The sequence below is a fragment of the Crocodylus siamensis genome, chromosome 9 (genome assembly GCF_052110815.1).
Source record: "Crocodylus siamensis isolate JL-2025a chromosome 9, ASM5211081v1, whole genome shotgun sequence".
Classification (NCBI taxonomy): Eukaryota; Metazoa; Chordata; order Crocodylia; family Crocodylidae; genus Crocodylus; species Crocodylus siamensis.
In genome coordinates, this window is record NC_143403.1 from 2,029,067 (window position 1) to 2,048,972 (window position 19,906).

Below are 19,906 nucleotides of genomic sequence, written 5' to 3' on the forward strand. Positions count from 1 at the left end.
CAGAAATAAATGCTTTCTAAGGTTCCTCGATGGGGAGAAATGCAATCAGTCCTCCAAACTGAAAGCTGCCTAGATGGTAAAAACCTAATCAATTGAACTGCAAACCTCTTTGTGGTTGTATGCATTCCTGCCCCCCTTTTGTTGCTCTAGTTTTGCCCACACCTGACTCCCTTTCCTGAAAACCCCCATCAGTGGCACCAGCATGGAGAGTGCTAGAGTGAACCTCGTGTGTCGACTGACCCAGTGTTTACTTCCCCACCTGCCTGTCTCCATCTATTGTGTCTTGTCTTGGATGCTAATTTCTTTGAGTCTGAAACGGTCCTATGCCTTTGTCTTGACCTGAGCAGCAGGTGGTCTTGAGCTGTGAGTGAGGCTTCTGGACCCTACAGTGAGACAGTTAAACATGGACCAGGCAGCGCCTGAAGCTGGTCTTCTTTAACACAACCACAGCTGGCAGGAATCGTTCAGAAAAAGGCTAGTGCAAACATAAATAGACTTGTTCCTCCTTTTGGCTTTGTTCTCCGGAAGTAGCATGGTTGAAAATACAGACCCTGCTTTCCAATCCCTGAGAGAGCTGGAATCTTGTCCATCTCCTGCTAAATCCTCAGGATGAAATGCCCAAGGATGGTGTGCAATTCTGGATGATTTTACTTGTTTTGCCTTGTGCTGCATCTGGATGTTACTATTCCTGGGGCCCTCTTTTCTGGAGGGTACAGGTTTTTTTAAATCTTCCCTGCTAGTGTTTGCATCCATCTGCTGATGGATGTGAAACCTGCAGGCTGTCTCGTCTTCACAAAGATTTTGTGTGATGGTAATTACCGAGTGTTAGTTATTCTATGGTAAGAAAACCTCTTCTCTGGTATGGGTGCACCCTGGAGAGCACATGCTTCCTTCCTTGTGACCAGCAGGAACCAGGCCTGTTCCCTGCTTGGCTCAGATTTCCTGAAAGAAAAAGCTCTACTAAATGGAAGGGACTATGTCCCCCTTTAGGATCCTCCTGTTTGGGGAAGCAGATTGTAGGTGGTGCCTTTAAATGATCACAGATGATACCTTTTCAAACACTTGTCACTAGAAAATACACATTTCTTTTACATGCTTAAAAAGAGTTCTTGTTTGTGTAGAGAGAACTTTTTCCTCTTCAAGATTGCAGAAAAGTGCCTCCATAGCATTGCAGCTATTGGATGGCTTTAAATAGCCCTAGCAACTGCTACGTGGGGGTTTGTAATTTTTTTTGTCACCCTCCCCTCCTCCAGTCTTACGTCTAATCTCAAGGAGCTGTTTTCACTGCATGAGAGGGCTCCACATTTCATTGCCCTGTAAAATGTGGAGGGAGCTCTTTCAGCAGCCAGGGATCTTGGGTTGTATTGATATTAGTGACTAAATTCACTGAAATGGTATCTGCAGTGCTGCTGTGGGTTCTGCAGCAAGCGATCCTAGGGGAGGTGGATGGAACATGACTGGAATATATGCTGTCAGAGGCAAACTTGGTGTTTTGTAGGTAACAGGCTCTCTCCTGTGTTGCTTCTGCATTCCCGTGGAGCCTTTAATGCAGCTTGCATTTTATCGTGCAGAATGTGAATGACATGCATTTTGCCTAGCTGCGTATTTGCAAAATGCTACTACTGCAGATGCATGTCATGATTTGTGTGTCAACACATGGTCTGCTTTAGCAGTCAAACCTCAAGGAAGGAAGCTTACTTTAGTGCTGGCCTGTGAGCAGTTTTTTATGCTCAGGGTGGAGTGGCTTAATGAAGAACAGCGCAGCTTTCCCACTATAGTCAAAAGTAATACGCTGGTTCTGATCAGGGTATTGTGTGGTGGGTGGGGAGGGCAGGAGCTATTCAAATGTAGAGGTTACTGGGAGCATGCATAGTGTGGGTTCAAAGGGGCCAATGGAGTGTGTACTCGTTTCCTCCGCGCGCCCTGGGAGCTGGAGACAATTGAAAGAAATGCCTCATACGTTCCTCCTACACTTCCTCCCCAAGAAAACCTGCACCCATGTTGCTTAGCAGTCTGCCAGTTTTTACATGGGAAGAAGCACTTGGCAGGGTGAATTGTGAAATGTGTTTGCAAGAACTACTTAATTACAACTGGCATTTGAGACTGCCTAAAATGTGGTACTTCAGTGTGGAAGAGAAACCATAAAATAGATTGTAAACTGATTTTTATCATCTCTTATTTTGGCCTGCCCTGTGCAGGGTGCACACCCAGTTAATTACTTCAAGAAGATGGCTTGAGTCTCTCATAAGACTCAAATCCCAACTAATTAAACTTTTTACATAATACGGCTTGGTTTATTCATAGCTCAGAAGATCCATTCCTTGCTGACGGCTTGTGGTATTGCCAAAGCAAAGAGTGGGAGAATTTTCCCTTAAGTATGCGGTGGCTCTGGCAGGATATTTGGCAGTGATGGCTTGCTGTTTTCCAGCTGTCTAAACGGAGACACCAGCGAATGCAGGAGGAATGAAGCCCCGATACAAAATGTCCAATATAACCTGGAACGTGAAGGAGCTGTAACTAGTTAAAACAAGTCGTCATTCCAGCTCCAGCCGAATCTCTATAAATATTCTCAATGTCTCAACCTCTCAAATCAAAACGTTTTCTTCTGGGATGGAAAATGCAGGAGCGCGCTCCCCGGCTGCAGTCATGAAAACAATAAGAACCGAACACTCAATTAGTGTATCTTGATAATTTCTGAAAAACTCACTTTTAAAGGGTGTGTGCATTGTCTAAGACTCTTTCTTGAATATTGTTGTTTCTCTCAAGTGGTTAGGATTTTTTTTTTTTTTAACTAGTGGAGACGTGGTCCTTGGTCGCTGTATGGTGCATAAATTATTGTATGTAGCCTTTCACATTTTTGTCAGCATGTAGGCATGACTTTAAGCATTTTATCCAGAAGCACCTTGAAAATGTTGGTGCATTTACATGTACTGTCATGGAGAATAATTTTCATTTAACCGTAGTTTGCTTTATATTTTCTCCCTGGTTGCTATAGAAACACTCCAGTGTGGGACTGACTGCTAACAAGAGCTAGGTTATGCATTGCCTTTATAATGGACCTCTGTTAATCATGCTGCAGTTTTCAGTGAGGGAACCATGATTATTTGCAGGAGGTATTTCATTTATAAAACTGCAAGATGCCTGTCGTACTTAAGCACCTTTGAGAAATCTAAATATTAATCCGTTCTGTTTAGCTATAGCTAGGTCACAGGAATTGGCTGGTTATCCTTAATGGCTCTGAAACCAAGCATTTACTTTTACTTGAGAATTTGAAGCATCGTAGGCTACTTGTATTTGATGCAATAGTTATGTTCTTTTCTATGACAGGGTCACACTTTAGGATTTTCAACTTTTGCAATTCAGCAAGACAAAATATTTACAATCCATTGGCCAAGAGTTCAAAAGCTGTAACTTGGTTTTCATAATCAATGTTCGTTTGTTTTTATTTGAATGTTGCTGCTGTTGGGTTAAGAAACCCAAAACTTCCTTGGCTCAGTAGCTTTTCCACCCAAGCCTAGTGGATTTTGAAATGTCTAATGAAATGATGCTGAAGAAAGTTGTGCCTGTGTTAGTTGAAATGAAACCTTGCTTCCTCTAATACAGTGGGGTGGAGGGCCAGTTTTAGTCATGCTTCCTAGCTTTCTTAGCAGGATTTGGGTGGTGGTTTTACTTTTTATGTTGCTAACACTCCTGCCCTGGTCCTTATTTTGCCACAGCTGTCTAGATTCTCTTGAACTCTTCTCTCTCCACCTGATTTACTTCCAGTGATGAAGCTGCAGGCATAGAAAATGCAAATGTGGGGGGATTATGCATGTCTACCATGGCCAGCTGATTTTACAGCTTGTTTTCTCAGGACAGGGGGGCCAACCCAGAGGCAAAAAACAGGCTGGGGTCTCTTACAGGTGTTGCCTTCACTCTTGCAAACTGGAGCTAATGAGGCAGGTGGGGAGTATGTCCATCCCAGTGCATTGCAGGAGGGGGTTTCTTGGAGCCTCTCCTGGGGAGGGCTGGTAGTGTGGCAGATGCTTAATTTTTGGAGTTTGCAGAAGTGGGTAGTTTCTCCTTTAATGTGATTCAGATAGCAGTTCAGGATTGCTGTTGTATGCTTTTGTAAATTGTCCATGAGTCTGGAAGATACCTGTGCATGCTGTATTGAAACACAGATGTATGCCATGCCATCAGTCCAAATGGAGACTCTTCCTTTTGGCTTCTAGAAATTGGTGTTCTCATCAGGCTGAGCTGAACGAACAGCATTGGTAAATTTGGACTCTGTGCCTGACTTAACCTGCATTTCCTTTTACAAGGCCCTTTAAACCTTTATTCCTAGCATTAATTTCTTATCCTCTAAAGTCACGTACTCTGTAGGCCAATTTTGCATCTGTGTTGGAAACTTAAAAAAAAATTATAGGCAAAACTTAAAAGGATTGACTCTCCTTCCGTGATTTTTTTTTTTGGGGCCCAATTGGGTATCAAAGCATTGGCAGAAAAAGTAGAGCTTGATTATAACCTTAATTCAAAATGTTTCACAATTGTTCCACAGTAGTTTATGAATTTTAGTTGGGTAAGATTGGTTTCTACTCTGAAGTTTGGAGAGATTAAAACCATTTTCTGTTGCTTGTTTATAGCATAGAAGCCAAGTGCAAACACATGATCTGTAAGGAGCTTTAGGAGTGGGGTTGCTGCTTCTTTTATACTTACGACTCTGTTGTTATTTCCTTAGCATCTTGTTTCAGTAGCTGAAGTTTTGTGTTTATAATGGGGAAGGTGGTTTGATGCTTGCAATACACAGTGCACTGCACTTACAGATAATCTGTCTGAGTAGACTAAATCTACCCCTTGCGCCTCTTTGGACCAAATGGCAGCAGCACAGTTGAGACAGAAATTCCCTGCTGTACTTGCAGATAATGGAAGCGGGAGTTGCTGACAGTTGGAGACAGACTGGCTAGATTAGACGCTCTAGCCTACTTGAACTCTGTGCTGTTCTAATAGATGCAATCCACCTCGGTGCACCATTGCTTGCTTACATCCATTTTGATGCATGATATTGATGTGACTTTTTGAGTAGTGCACAAGACAAAATGGGACTTTTACAATCTCTGCCCCAGACCTGGAGCCTCTGACTCTGTTAAATGTTTAAACATAAGCCTGTGCTATTGCCAGTGTTACTAATAGTTCTTGTGGTAGATCTTCCATGCACATTCCTTTCTCACCTGTGGTGGCCTATATCTCCAAAAGTCACTGCATGTTTGGGTGCCTCACTGTTTTGAGTGCCACATTTTAGACACTTTAAAGGTGCTTTTTAATTTTTAAAGGACAGGTTGGGTCCTTAATGCTTTCTGAAAATCATGCTTCCTTAAGGCCTATGAGGTGTGGACTACCCAAAATCAGGGGGTCATTTCTACTGGCCTATAATGTGCAACTTTTTTTTCCAGGTTTTGGTGCACTGTATATAAATTGGAGCTGGGAGAAATGTGACATGTTCTAAATAGGAAGCTATTTGAGTCCTCCTGTATAGAGAAGTGATTGTATGCAACATTTTCTTTTTAAAGTGTGTTGCGACTTCTAGACAGGAAAATATTAAGGTCCTATTTTTCACTTGGGAATGAGATGAGCTGTCTCTTCCTGGTATTAATAACAGCCTACTAGAAGGATGAAGGGTTTCACAAGCTCCAGCACAGTACAGGTAAAGAATGTGAAGATTGTATTCAGCTCCGTGCAAATGTAAATGATGATGATTGCTCAATGGTCATGATGTTCCAAGCTAAGAAGTGCTACTTAATTGAGCTGTTTTAAGAGGCATTCCTATGTCTTGGATAGGAATAACTGCAAATGGTAGTTAGTTTGGGGAGGCAGCTAAGTCAGATTTGGGAAAGTGGCATAAGAATGCAACTTAACTAGCCAGTTTCTCTTTTTTCTTTTTCGTGTGTGTACTTGAGAAGGTTGCCTATGTCCTTAGACCAACACGGCTACAGCTAACAACCCCTGAGAAGGGTGGCATCGCAGAATGATGCTGAAATTGCAGTTGCTTATGTAACCCAGTAAAACAATGGGCAAGTTTAATTTCTGCAAGCCTCTCCTAGTAGGTCCATTTAACAGAGCATCTTGCAGGAGTTTATTCAGTAACTGGTAGAATAATTAAATGGTTTGGCAGGGCTCAGAGCCCATGTTTGGTTTTGTCTGGAACATTACTGAAAACTCTACCATTACCAGAAGAAAGGAATGGTTTTAAATCCTTCTGGTAGCGTTGCACTGATGTGGCTGTGATGGTCCAGGAAATGTGTTAGGGGCAAGGATATTTAAGGGGAGCGAGAGAGTGATATTTATTTAAGGGACTGGTATATATATTGGACCAACTGGATGGTTGGGAAAGATTCTAGCCAAGTTTTCAAGCGCAAAAGGCCCTTCGTCCTGTCTGGGGGGAAAAAAATCCTTTGTTTCAGCATTTACTTGCAGACTATGCTTAGCCCTGTATTGGAGTATATAGACTATACCCTTGCACTCTAAATTATCTTAGAAACATTACTGCTTTTGATACAGATGGTTCTGAGGCATGAGTTGGGAAGAAAATGTGTACTATCTTCTCTTTTGAGCTAAGAGATTGTCCATGTTGATGTTAGGTTTAGTAATCTCTTTATTAGTTGTTTCTTTCCTTTCTGTCCAAAAGAGAGAATTATACTGTAAGGCAGGATACTCGATGAAGAGATCACCTTGATGTATTTTTTTTTTTCCTATGCAGTTGTCCTGCTTCCTTCCCCAGAAGAAGGAAATGGGAGGGTGGGAGGAGTGTGGTTCTTGTCATTCTTGCCAGAAAGGAAATTCTAACATCTTGTGTGTGGGGAGGTCAGTTCAAGACTGTTAGTAATCCTGTGAATCTTTTTAGAAGCTGTTCTATTTTAACTTGCATGAACTCCAGGCCAATAGGTTTTGTATTTGGTTTGCAAGTGCACAGGAGTACTTGTTGTAACCAGTTGCCTAAACTATCTGGATTCCTTCTGCTTTTTCAGGACAAAACTGATTTAAAAAAAAAAAAAAGACAGGATTATCCTTACCCAAACCATTCCATGCAAGTGTTTTGTAGTTTTAGGAATTAGTTAGACAAACAACCATGTTGCACAACTACAAGGCTATTGCCCCCAAACACCAAGAACACCCTAACCTGTTGCAGGTAAAGCAGGGGGACTAGGACACTATTGGTTTTGTAATAAAGTTGTTGTCCGTAAAACTAGGTGGGGATTCTTTCTGGTCTGTCTAGGTTTCCTTGTTTTACAGTGTGATGCTGCAGCTGTGAGATCCTTGTTGTCCTTGCTAGTATTAAACTTTTATAGTGCTCAGGATGAAGAATGGAAAACCGGAGGGGAGCTGCTTCTCTAATAATTGCAGTGGCTGTTTAAACCTGCCTGATGCTTGTGATGGCAGGGATGACTTCTGTATAAGCAGTTGGGTCTTTTAATTTTTTGACATTCTCAACGGTATCTTTTTATCTTGACTTCTACCACCTTGTGTCCAGACAGTGGGGGAAAAAGATTCTGTGTACAAGTCTATTGAGATGCCTCATTGAAGCTCTCTTCTGCTTGGTAGTTGGAGGTGATTGCATGGCAGTTGTTGTAAATGCAGAAACTTAAACTAGGGTGCTGTTGTGAAATCATGCTTTAGCTTTTGGGAACAGAGAACGGGAAGGGATCCCCTGGGCCATCAAGCCCAGCTCACTGCTCTTGCAGCCACCATGTCACATAACCTTTTGTAAACCACCCAGTGAGTTATGGCCCTTTTGTGAGTCAAATCCGTTTGGTTTAACACAAAACCCTACAGCTACTGGGCGTCTGTTTGCCACGAGAGGTAGCATTAGTATCCTCGATGAATAGATGATGATACATTTGGTTAATTCTAAATTCTAAAAATCACTAGGGTATGTAGCTTTATAAACTAGTTCAGACCCTGCATTTGACCAGCCTCAATCTATACTTTGTGTTGTGAATCTTATTCATGTGTTTACCCAACCAACGCACACACTTTTATTTTATTTTATTTTTTGTTACCTGGTTGGGTATTTTGAATGCCAGTTTGAAGATAAGGTTATTGGTGCACTTCACTTTTTGGGGAGGGTTGTTTATGCCTTTCTACTCAAGAAACACAGAAGTTTTAAGTTTCCCAAGGCTGCCCTGGACCAGTAAATGCAGTTGCAGAGATCACTGCAGCATGTGCTGCCTAGTTCACTGCTGTGTATTCCAAAGCAAAGTGCAGCGTCCTTTAGTATAAGTCTGTTTCCAGAAAGGAAAATCTCGGGGTACGTTTTCATAGTTAGTTGGGTCGGAAGGGACCTGAGCAGATCATCAAGTCCGACCCCCTGCCATGGCACGAAAGAGTACTGGGGTCAAACAACCCCAGCAAGGTGACTGTCAAGCCTTGTCTTAAAGACCCCCAGGGTAGGAGTCAGCACCACTTCTGGAAGGGACTAATCTGACCACAAGGCATAGAATTTCACAGTGTTCCCTGCAGCACCCATGGTTTCTAGTTGAGCTACACCAAATCTTTTTCTCAGGAAGGTGCTTGGTCTTGCTTTAGATGCTTCAAATGGGGGGGGTGGGCACTGCCTCTTGTTCCTGGATCATGCTCTGGGATCTGTACCTTACTTCTAGAAGGCACTTCTTTGATGTCAGCTTGCAGCCAGATCCTGTTAGGCCTTTGTCTGCCTTTGAGTCCTCTTCTCTCAAAAGCCTTGTCCTCAGAGTGTGTACTTGTAGCCCATGATCAAGCCACCTATTAAATTTGTTCTTTGTTAAACTTAAATAGGTTGTTTCTCTTGCCTTTTTACTGGAGGTTAGGTTGTCCAGACCTCAGAGATTTTTATCTCCTTTCTCTAAACCATTTCAATGTGTCAAGGTTTATTTTTAAAGAGAGGATACCAGAACTGGACACAGTGTTTCAGTAATGGTTTCAAAGTAGGGTTTTTTATAAGGCCCATCAACTTTTTCTTGATATTTCTCTGCCTTTGCCACCTCTGCCGCCACATTGTGCTTGTCAGTCCTGTTCAGTTGACACCCCCCCCCAGTCCCATTCTGAGCAGTTATTTTACAGTCTAGTGCCCCCTCCTATCGGTGTGGCCTATGCTGTCTGTTCCTAGATGTATCTCTTTGTATTTAGCTGTCTTACTCTAGACTGTTACCTTGTTCACTGCACGCTGGTGTGGGGAGAGATGCCTGCCAATTGAGATGGGGCTCAGGCAGATGTTTGAAGTGGAGAATTTCCACCTTCCTTCCTCTTCCCACTCCCCTCTCGGTGTCAGGCTCCAGAGTTCCCTTACTGAACAGTTTGACTTTGCAGAATAATACCAAGTATCATTGTAGGATCCCTGTTTGCACCAAAGGGGCTTGAGCCAACTTGCTTCATCTCAAAGAGAAATGGCCTGGAGGTGTTGTGTGCCAGAATAAGCCTGGGGGCTCCAGAAGTTTTAATGTTAAGATGCAGAGCTGGAGTGGCAGCAGATTCGGACGCAGACAGAGGTAATGTTGCTCTCTGGGGTGGTACGCTGTATCGGAAGCCCTTCTTCCGGTGCTTTAGCTGCACGCCTGTTCTTGTTGGGTAACTACTAATACCTACTAATAAAATGCTCTTCTAAAGCAGGAGAATTCACTGCTGCTTGAACATAATATTGTGTTTAGGCTGTTTTTGTTTTGTTTTGGTTTTTTCGTTTTTGTTTGTTTTTTAATGCTTTGAACATGTGTGATTACGGCTGCTCTTTGGAAGAGATTTGTCAAGGCTCTAAAGGTCAGAAACATTAGTTGTACTGATATCTACTGCTGAAGCCTTTAATGGAAAGTTCACAAGAAAGATCTAGGGGAGTCTTTGAGGTTCCAGGGGCAAGAGTTAATAGGTCTGTGGCTTTCTAGATTTTTGTTCAAGCTTTCATGCATTGCACTTTAGGCCCTGTCTTGTTTCCTATCGAGGAAATTGGAGGTCTGTTGGTGTTAGTCATGTCACTGAAAAGGAAAAACACTCTTACTATAGCTTGTACAGATTTCTGTGTTCCCCTTTGAGCAACCTGTCAGTAGACACTTAGCATGGTTAAGGGGCTTGCTTAGAACTAGTGGAGGCCTCTTATGCGCAACAGATCAACCTGAAAACTGCATGTGTGTCTGATTTGCTGGAACAAATCTGGTCTCCACTGCTGGCACAGGGGGGCTAACTTCATCCACGAGCTATCATCCAAGGTTGCTAAATGAAACTGCAGAAACTAGTTTGACTTTCTGCTAATTGGCCCAACTAATGGGAGACCTAGGTTGAAGGAAGAGATGAGAACACACTTGTGAATATTTAACATTTTATAGAAATATACACAACATAGGAGATGTCTAGGCATGGTAGAAACTCTTCAGGTTCCTTTTAATCTCTTCTGCCACCTTCCATAATCAGGAAAAAAATTAGCTGCTGAAACAAGTGACTTGAAGCCTTCTGCTTTTGCTAACTGCTGTGACCATTTTGATATCTCAATTTTTGTTTTATTTCATAGACATTAGAGCTGGAAGGGACCTCAGGAGATCATCGAGTCCAGTTTTACTTGCCAAGTATTTTTTCAATAGCTTTAACAGATTTTTTTTCTCGGGAAGAGTAGCAAGTTGTTATACAACTTTAGGTGTTTGTCTGCGCCTGTGAACACATCAGAATGACTATCTGAAGGTTTTGATCTAGAGAAAACGGCTAACCAGTAAGAATGGGAAGGTAGTGGGTCTTTAGTATATTTGAAAAATTCATTGTGTTCAGCTGTCTCCACTGTGGCAGTGGTTTACAAAAGATTGTATTTAGAATCCATACAACAATAATAGCTGGTTCTTGAATACACAAATACGCAAGGTAGGCATTGCTTGGGTAGCTTTCTTCTGGCAACATTAATGATTTGATTTGTATTCAAACTGTGTGAGCAGTTTACTTACTTTTCTTGACCTATTGAAATGAATAATCATGCTTTTATTTGGACTGCTAGAATCTTATGGCAAATAGAGGCAGAAAGGTACCATACAGACATTTGCAGTGAGAGAATTTGAATTTTTGAAACGTGACGTGGACAGCAAGAGGTATCTATACTCTTGTAAGATCCTTCAGCATTCACTTTGTTCTGAAATGCAGTTCGTGATTTGTCAAATGGTGTAAATAGTATGATAAAAGCAATTTAACAAAGGTAAAAAAGAAATTGTGAGTCTAAGCAAAAATATTTAAACAATAGAACATTGGAGCTAGCTATATAGTTTAAACAAATGACAACCTGGATGTTTGCACTCTGTTCATTGGAGCTCTGTAAATATTTTATATGAAAAAAGAGATGGCAGTTTTTATGCTTTTGGGGCTTAAAAAAGGAAAGTGAGGGCTTTCTCTTTCTCTGCCTCTTGACAGGCTACTAGCAGCTGCTTTTGGTAAAGACGCAACAGGAGCTTTGGATGTATACCTTTCTAATCTTTCTTTACATCCAAACAATAAAATATAGCAACTTGACCTTGAGGTCAAGTAGATAGATATAGACTAACCAAAGTGTATGTGTGTATCTACATCTACTTTGGTTAGTCTGTAAGGTGCAAATCTGCCCTGATGTCTGCATGGTATCACTTACAGAGCTCCCTAAAATTTATTAATCAAAATTTTCCATATCTTTGAAAATCCAAGAGTTCTGTCCATTTGCAGCTTTACAAAATCAGGGTGTTTGTCAGAAGGTGGGACTCTTAACGTATTTTGATTCTCCCCCTGCCCAACCTCCCCAGCTCATTCGTAGTTGGGATAATCTGACTGTTGTTGAAATCTTTCCCATAGATTCCACAATGCCTCCTTAGTAGTTTAAGATTGCTGACTCCTGGTTTTTAAAAAACAATACTGACAAATACAAGTCAGGCCCTTAACAAAAATGAACATGTTGAGCCGTAGAGATGGCAGAGACACGATTAGAGTACAGGTATTATCACTCTTGTTTTGCCTTATTGGAGTCTAATTTCCATGCGCTTGGTTGTATTAAAATAAATTGCAGTGCGTCCTCTGTGTGCTCTTCCTATTGGCGTAAGCCTGACAATGGTCAGCAGTAAATCCCACTTCATAGAGCTGTCCCAGCCAGTGTAGATGGAACAAGCCTGTCTTCAGCTCTGCTGGAGAAATTGTGATTAAAACTTTGTTTGCTATTGCAGATGGAAACCAGTGGCTGGATTTTTTTTTTTTGTTTTTGTTACAGGTACTGCAGGTACCAGCCTTGACTCTTGTATACTGAAAAAAAAACAAAAACTTGGCAGTGCTCTTTGGCCCATTTGTGAAAACTAATTTTGCTTGCAAAACAGGGAAGGTAATCTCTCTTTTTGCAAAGGTGAATGTCTACAAATATTGCCAGGAGGTTGGTAACTCACGTCAAAGGGATATGTAATGCCATTATCTCATGGCATTACACTCCTTTTACCCTTTCTTTTATTTTCTTGAAACTTAACCTGCTGTCACAATACATGAAAATGGATATTCTTTTTCAACACCAAGGAGCATGAAACAGTGGTGGTATTCAGGTTATGGCATGTTGCATGAAGCTGCATGAGTAATTTCATTAGACTAACCCCAACATGTTTGAGGCACTGCAGAAAATTTTTTCAGACCTGTTCAAATTCACTAACCATGCATCTTTGAGTTGCTCATTTGAGATGATGGTGCTTATCTAGAAGTATAAGTTTATCAATCCCCTGTGCATTCCTGAGTGTGCATCCTTTATATAGTACCCTTGAAGACCACTCATTGAAATCCATTCTTTCCCTTAAATTCTGTATTGTAGTGAAACATGAGCATGGTACATCTGCATGTATTTTGCTTCACTTTGGATCACCATCAAATCTGAATTTAATGCAAGTTAGTGTCTGGTAAATCAAAATATAATTGTATTGCTTTGCAGCTTAAAGACCTCCTCTCTCTGTATTAACTTTTCAAATTCATTCATTCATTACATGTTCTTAGCATAATGATGAAAGCTCCTGCGTGTGCTTATATATCATCATCATCATTATACGAACACCTTGCTGGGGTCGTTTGACCTCAGTACTTTTTCCTGCCATGGCAGGGGGTCAGACTTGATGATCTGCTCAGGTCCCTTCCGACCCTACTAACTATGAAACTGTACCATGCGCTACCTAGTTATACCTATACATGTACATGCCACTGCACTTTAGGTAGGTTGTGGAAAAAGACAGATTTTTTCCATTTGGTTTTTTTTTTTTTTTTTAAAAGGAGATTTTGGGGGGGAGAGGGTTCCCCCCACGGAAAACTAGGATTCCTGTTTATCATACACCCTGTGTCACGATGAAAGTTCTGTATCTGACATAGTTATTAAAACCATATCTAGTTTTGTATTATTTACTTGATGCCATCAGTCTGTTATGTCATCTTCTGGCTTGCTTTTGGACTAAGTCAGTTGTTTTGGATCAGAACGTCCTGTTTTTTATGTGATATAAATAGTCCATATTTAACCTTAACATGGGCAAGTGTTAATAATTTGAATTTTTTTTGCAAATGCACTTTGTGTGGTTGTAAAGTGTTTTCATTTTAAGAGCACTAGATATCCAACTTCTTTTTGATAAAGATGTAAGAGATGCTTTTATGAAGGAACTGCAAGTGTGCCAAGTAATTGCCTAATCCCAGACTTTTTCAGAGCAGATGTAAGCAAAAGGCATGCCATACACTGTAAATCTGGGAAGCCTACAGATTTTTGTCAGCGGATGCAGCAAAAAGAATCAATAACTCATCATTGGGCAAGGGCTGGTGACGATGCATTTTGCATTAGCTTGCATCTGCTGGAGAAGAGAGGCTGGTAGGAAGACTTCAAACTGCTGAAGTAAAACTGGGTCCACTTACCTACAGTTTCTCTCTTACTATGTTAACATTATAAAGAACCATAGCAGATTCTTAGCCTGTCTTAAACCAAAACCTGATGTCCTTGAACACTTTATTTTCTTTTATTTTTATGCCACAGTTTTATTGCAAAGTAAGTTTAAAATTCTACCATTTTGATATCATATTGCAGAATGACCTAGTTGATTTGTAGCTGCAGTTAACTTTTTAAGACGCAGTTCAGAGTTGTATGGATTACATGAACAGTCAGCAGTGTACGCTTGCAGAAAGAAGGCAGCAGCGGGGAATACAGTCATCTTAGCTTCTGAAGCACAAAGTTTTCAGCAGAATGCAACTCTAAGGAAAAGTTGAATGGGGAAATTCTTGCTTTCTAACAGGTTAGTGTAATGTGTACTTCTTAAACCAGTAACCTCTAAAATGTATTCAGGTAGGTGAATGTTGAGTTCTAAACAGCTACCTTGAATAGTTGCTTTCCCAGTTGCCAAGTATACTGACTTTTTGGTTTTGGAACAATTGGAAGGTCTTGTGTCCTACACACATACATTTAGTAGGCCAAGTCTGCTTTATGGAAGTGCTTTATCACACTTCTAGAGTAAATTTTGTCTAAATAGAATCACAGAATCAATGAGTCGGGAGGGACCTAGACAGATCATTTAGTCCAGCCCCCTGCCAGGGGCAGGAAGGAGCACTGGGGGTGGCAGGGGTCATAAGACCCCAGCCAGGTGCCTATCCAGTCTCCTCTTGAAGCTTTCCAGGGAAGGTGAGAGCACCACCTCTCTGGGAAGCCTATTCCAGGCTCGGGCCACCCTTACAGTGAAGTAGTTCTTCCTAATGTCTAACCTAAACCTATCCCTATCCTCCCTCAGCTTGTGGGCATTGTTCCTGCTGACTCCAAGGGGGACCCTGGTGAACAGACTTTCCCCGAGTCCCTGCTGCTGGCTCCTGATAAGGTTGTAGGCAGCCACAAGATCCCCCCTCAATCTCCTCTTGCGGAGACTGAAGAGATTCAGGTCCCTCAGCCTCTCCTCACAGGGCTGGCCATGGAGGCCCCCAACCATATGAGTGGCCTCCTCTGGACCCTCTCCAGGTTCCCCGTGTCCCTCGTGAAGTGTGGCACCCAGAACTGAACACAACACTCCAGCTGCGGCCTGACCAGCGCCGCGTAGAGGGGGAGCAAGACCTCTCTGGAAACATTTTGAATTACTACAGAATATAGCTATTTTCTTCCTTACAGTTTTAGCAAAAATTGAAACTGTAACACTTGGTGCCTTCGCGCAGTATATGCGTAAGCTTAAATTCATGTTATGTATATCTTAAAATATTGCTGGAGGATTAAATACAATCCTACGTGAACATCTTGCCCGAGAAAGGCAACGTCAGATAGAATCTGTTCTACAAAAATGCAATTTTCACTTCACTGTACAAGATTTCTTTTGACTTCTTCTTGTAGCAATTTGGTTGATAGATCACCCTGGTGCTTCCCAGGCAGTAGAATAAAGTATACCTGGACTTCCAAATTGGGAGAATTGAAGTTCAGCTATGATATTTTTGTTTTAGTTTATTTGCTCGCTTTTCTGCAAGTGAGAACTTTTTAAAAATAAAGCCGTTCTTATAATGGAAATTGTTTTCACTCATAAGCTTCCTTAAAGGTAAAAGATGCTATAGGAATGCGAGGTGTGCCCTAATCTCCTGTATCATGAGCTTCCCCCTTCACAATTGCACAGTATCCCTCCGACACTCCAGGAATCGCTTGCATGAATGAGGGGTGTTTGCCCAGTCTTTCTGATGTAACAGCCTCTTTCTCTCCTTTTAACATGAACAGGACAAGAGATTAACCAGTATCCTTTCTACTTCCCCTCCTTGCCTCACCCTCCCATCTGTTCATTGTTTCTTCAAAAATATCTTTGCCTCCAGCATTTTCTTCCTCTGGCCCTGCCCAGGCTTCCCTGTTGCCTGGTCCTGTCCCCAGCATCTTTCCTTCCTATTAGGTTGCCCTATTCCTTTTGAGTTTGTTTGCTTCTTTTTTCTTTCTACCTGGTGGCTGACGGCTCCACTCCAGCTAGTAACCAGCAGCGAGGGGAGGTAGTCTGGGCCCTGTGCTTAGTGTTCATTCCTCCAGTGCTGGAGTTTCCCTTTGTTCCAGTCCAAGAATGAGAGGTGCTCCAAGGAGCTCCTGGGGATCTTCCGGTTCCCTTTGCCCAGTGATCTGGGAATTTGCAAACTCCTCCTCAGATGACCAGGGTTCCTGTCATTACTTGGGTACCATTCACCTGGAAATCGGACTTTCCCTAGGTTTGCCTAGGCTGCAGTCGCCCTGTTGTGTTGAGGCAAGGCCTGTTTAGAGACTGACCTTCAAGTGCCACTTCCTATCCTTAACAGGAGCAGCATGGCATAAGACTGCAACAGAAAACAGCTGTAAGGCATGAACACCGAATCCGACTGGGATTCACAAGGTGAATGAAGTTTTGATAAGCTGTCACGTTGTGAAAATAGGCGGGCGTAAGACTGTAATGGCTGCGTTGTGGAGAAACAGAGCATGGAGGGAGCGATGCCCACAGCTCAATTTATCCATTGAGATCTTGTGATGGAAAAGGTCGGGAGCACGAATCTTTGTGAGGCAGTGGATAAGTGCAAATGTGAGTCAGAGACTGAAGTAAAAGGGTCAACCTAGCAAAATTACTGGGACTCTGTGGAACGTAAGACTGGAAAGAGCATATTGCTCTGCAGTCGGGAATGGACAAGGTCACTGAAAATGTCTCCTAATTAGCCATGGTGGTTGGGCTGGTTACTTATACTCATTGCACTGACACAGAGAAATGGTAGGCTAGAGGAGAGCCTTTGCTTTCTAGGGGCTGCTTGTGTCTGCACATTGTTCATGTCAACACCAGAAGAGAGAAATGAGAATGGGTCTTGAGTGGGTGCAGGTACCCCTCGAGGGTCACGGTGGTGAATGCAGTTTCCTCTGGAACATTTTGGAGAGGAGCCACCTTTGGTTGTTTTCCTCTTGTTCATTCACTGCTGTCTTTTGTTCACATACAGTTTGGGGTTTTCATCTGCTGTGGCGTGTGCTGTGCCTGTTTTGCTTCCTGTGAAGTGGCTGGACTTCTTGGAAACTCCTGCTTTCAGTCACTAGCTTGTATAACACGTTCCATCAGTGTGTTCCCTGGGAACTTGATTGGGCTTTTGAGGTTTGAAGGTGCATGTGTATTTGTATTCATTCTGTAGTTCTGTCGCATATTTCTCCTGGTGTAATCATGAGAGTTGCTTTAATCCAACAGATTGTGGGGGGGGGGGTGTGGCCCCTTTACGTTACTTGGTCAGTCTGCTCCATACTTCTATGTTAGATGACATATTTCCACTGAGAGGAGGGGAGGAGTATAGAGATACGGAGATACTGATTTCTCTTGCTCGCTGTGGCTGTTAAATGGGAGCAGAGGCCTGATCACTGTTTCCTTGGACTAAGAATGTTTTGGAATGGTTTACTTGCCTTGCAGGTAACTCTCCTGAAATGACTCAGTCGTCTGCAAAAAATCCCAATTTAGAACCTGTTTTTACTATTGATAGTATAACTCAAAGAGTGAACCTATTTGGTTGTGAGGCTAGAGGGACTATTCTGGAGTCAGAAGCGGGAAGAGCTGTTCTTTAGTGATGGTCCTGATGTAACTTGCTGCTCTGAACTGGGCATTAGCCCTCAAGAAAGGGACTTACACGTGGACAAAAATGACTAGGGTGGAAAAATATTCTTAGAGTCTTGTTCTTGGGCATGTGCTGAGCTTCTGGGACCTTGTAGCAAAATAAGTTTCTCCCCTCTTCCCCTCCCCCTTTTTTTTTTAAAGATGAGCAAACTTGTCTTGTGGATTTGCAGATATTTATTGCTTTGCTTTTTCCCCAGGAGCACTGCTTCTCCCCTTGTCTAAATTTCTACAGAATATTATCAGTGAAAGTATTTGGGTTGCTTATGTGCATTTTGGGTGTTGCATAAGGGTGCCCAAGCAGTCTTCTTGAACTCTTGTTAATGCATCTGTACAGGGCTTGGAAACCCCAGATTTCACATCCTTTCATCAAATTTCATACCTGAGAGAGATGGTTCCTTCCAGTTCATGTTGCTGCTGTAAAACTGGTTGATGGACTTGACTTGCTTTTCTTGCATCCCTTGTCACTAACTTGCTTTTGTGAACTGGCCTGAGAGAGAAATCTTGGCTTCCAGTTTTCTTTTTGTTAATGTCTTTGTTTTGGAGAGTGGGAGGGGTTAAATGGTTAATGCAAGAAGGATATGATGACACCAAGCCTTCCCTGGCTGTTGGGGCTTTTCAGCATAGCTTCTCTTAGCCAACGCATTTGGGGTGAACCTCAGCGCTGAATCTTTTTGCTTACTCTTGGAAGTCTTGTGAAAGGCTTTCTTCTGTTTATTCTAGTAAATATCTCCTAAAGTGACTAGTTAGCCTCTTAGGAGCTTGGGGGAGACCTTGCAATAAGGGCTGCATCTTTTCTACCACTTTGGGTTATTGTCAGTGTCTGTCAGACTTTCTCCAATTGTGGGGATTGGTTCCTGGGGTCACTGCTTTTCTGCTGCCCTGAGCACATTGGTTCAGCACATTTGGTTCTGATTTTATACACCCCAGTGATCTTTCTGTATTATGCTCACACTTGTGTATTCAAGATATGTAACAATACCCAGGCTTTAAAAGCACCCAGGCCTTGATCTGCCCTAGCTTTTAAAGCTGATTTCAGGATAAGCAAAGCTTGTGAATGAACAGAGAATCATTCCAAAAGGTCAGAGGTGTACGTTAGGGATATGAAGTTGGTTGAAGAAATCTGTAGAATGGTTTTTGCATCGTTCTTCTTAACGTGCTCTTGTATAAACCTAAATGTTTGGAAGTCTAATAGGAAAAAAACCCCCAAACACGCCTGAGCTGTGATTTATACTTTGTATGGCATTGTTTTGTTTTGAAGCATCCAGTGCTGTGTATGCATTTTGCCTTATATAGCTAACTGACTATTTTCCTTCCCAGAGGAGAGTCATTTATGAGAGAATCTGCTAACGGAAAGCAAATAAGTGGATGTTTTTAGTTTTATTAACGTTGGGCGTAAGTCTTGGGGTATATCCACAATGCCAAATTAGCCTTTTGCTTTTCCAGGCATTTATCCTGCCCCTACTTTCTCTCTCTACACACAAGGCTCCAGTATCCCTTCCTTTGCCTTTAGGATCCATGCTTCTTTGCACGGCTGGAGGTGTGAGTTAAAGCCAGAGCTGTACTTTGGTTTGGAGCTAATCTCCTTTACAAATTCAGAATTCGTCACCTGAAAAACATCCTTAAAAAGATGCGGTGCAAGAATGGTTAATACCAAGCCTCATCTTTTCTAATTGGTGATTTGCTCTTCAAATTAAAAGGATATGCCAGCTTTCCCAACCATCACAGTTCTGTCTGAATTTACGTACTGTTCCCACTAACACTGAAGATTATTGTAACTGAACCAGATTGGAGGAGAAGTGTCTCTTTTTGCAGCTGAATGGGTCTAATGCCACTTTGAACACAGGTTTCCCTGGTGTTTGGAGACTTCTTGCTGTGATGGGGAAGAAAATATTTTTAAAAATAGGAAAATGTGATTGTAAAATTGCAAAATTGGTAGAGGGATTTGGGGACAGGTGTGGCCTATTTTCGGCTATCTGGGAAAGATTAATTACATTTCAGTTGCTGATGTCCCAGTAACTGTCGTGAAACCCATTTCTTGTTCCCATCCCTGACAATGGGCTCTCGAAGCCAGAAGTCATTGGAGTAGATGCAAACCTGATGACTGGTTTGCATCGGGTGTATATTTATTTGGTTTCCTTTGTGTGTTTGGTTATGTTTTTAAGTAAAGTTAAAATTAACAGTACACTTTTTTTAGTATTTACATGAACTAATTTTAGTGTTCTCTTTCAGAATACAGGTTTGCTTTGGGACACACTTCTGTTGGATTTAATACCTGCCCTGCTAGCAACAACTTTCAGCTATGGAATCGGTAAATATTTGGGTTACTTGCTTTTTGTCCAGTGCACTTTCTTTTGTCT

General features: G+C 42.0%; 1 protein-coding gene across 2 annotated transcripts in view; it reads left to right on the top strand.

Annotated features, from left to right (window-relative positions):
- Positions 1-19,906, top strand: part of ANKRD11 (ankyrin repeat domain 11) — a 187,409-nt gene that overhangs the window by 11,007 nt on the left and 156,496 nt on the right. The window contains exon 2 of one of the 2 annotated variants that reach the window (XM_090062659.1): positions 19,779-19,857. The exons of the other annotated variant lie outside the window; for it this stretch is intronic. The gene's annotated coding sequence lies outside the window, so the exon portion shown is untranslated. The remainder of the gene's footprint in view (positions 1-19,778; positions 19,858-19,906) is intronic. 2 annotated transcript variants of the gene reach the window in all.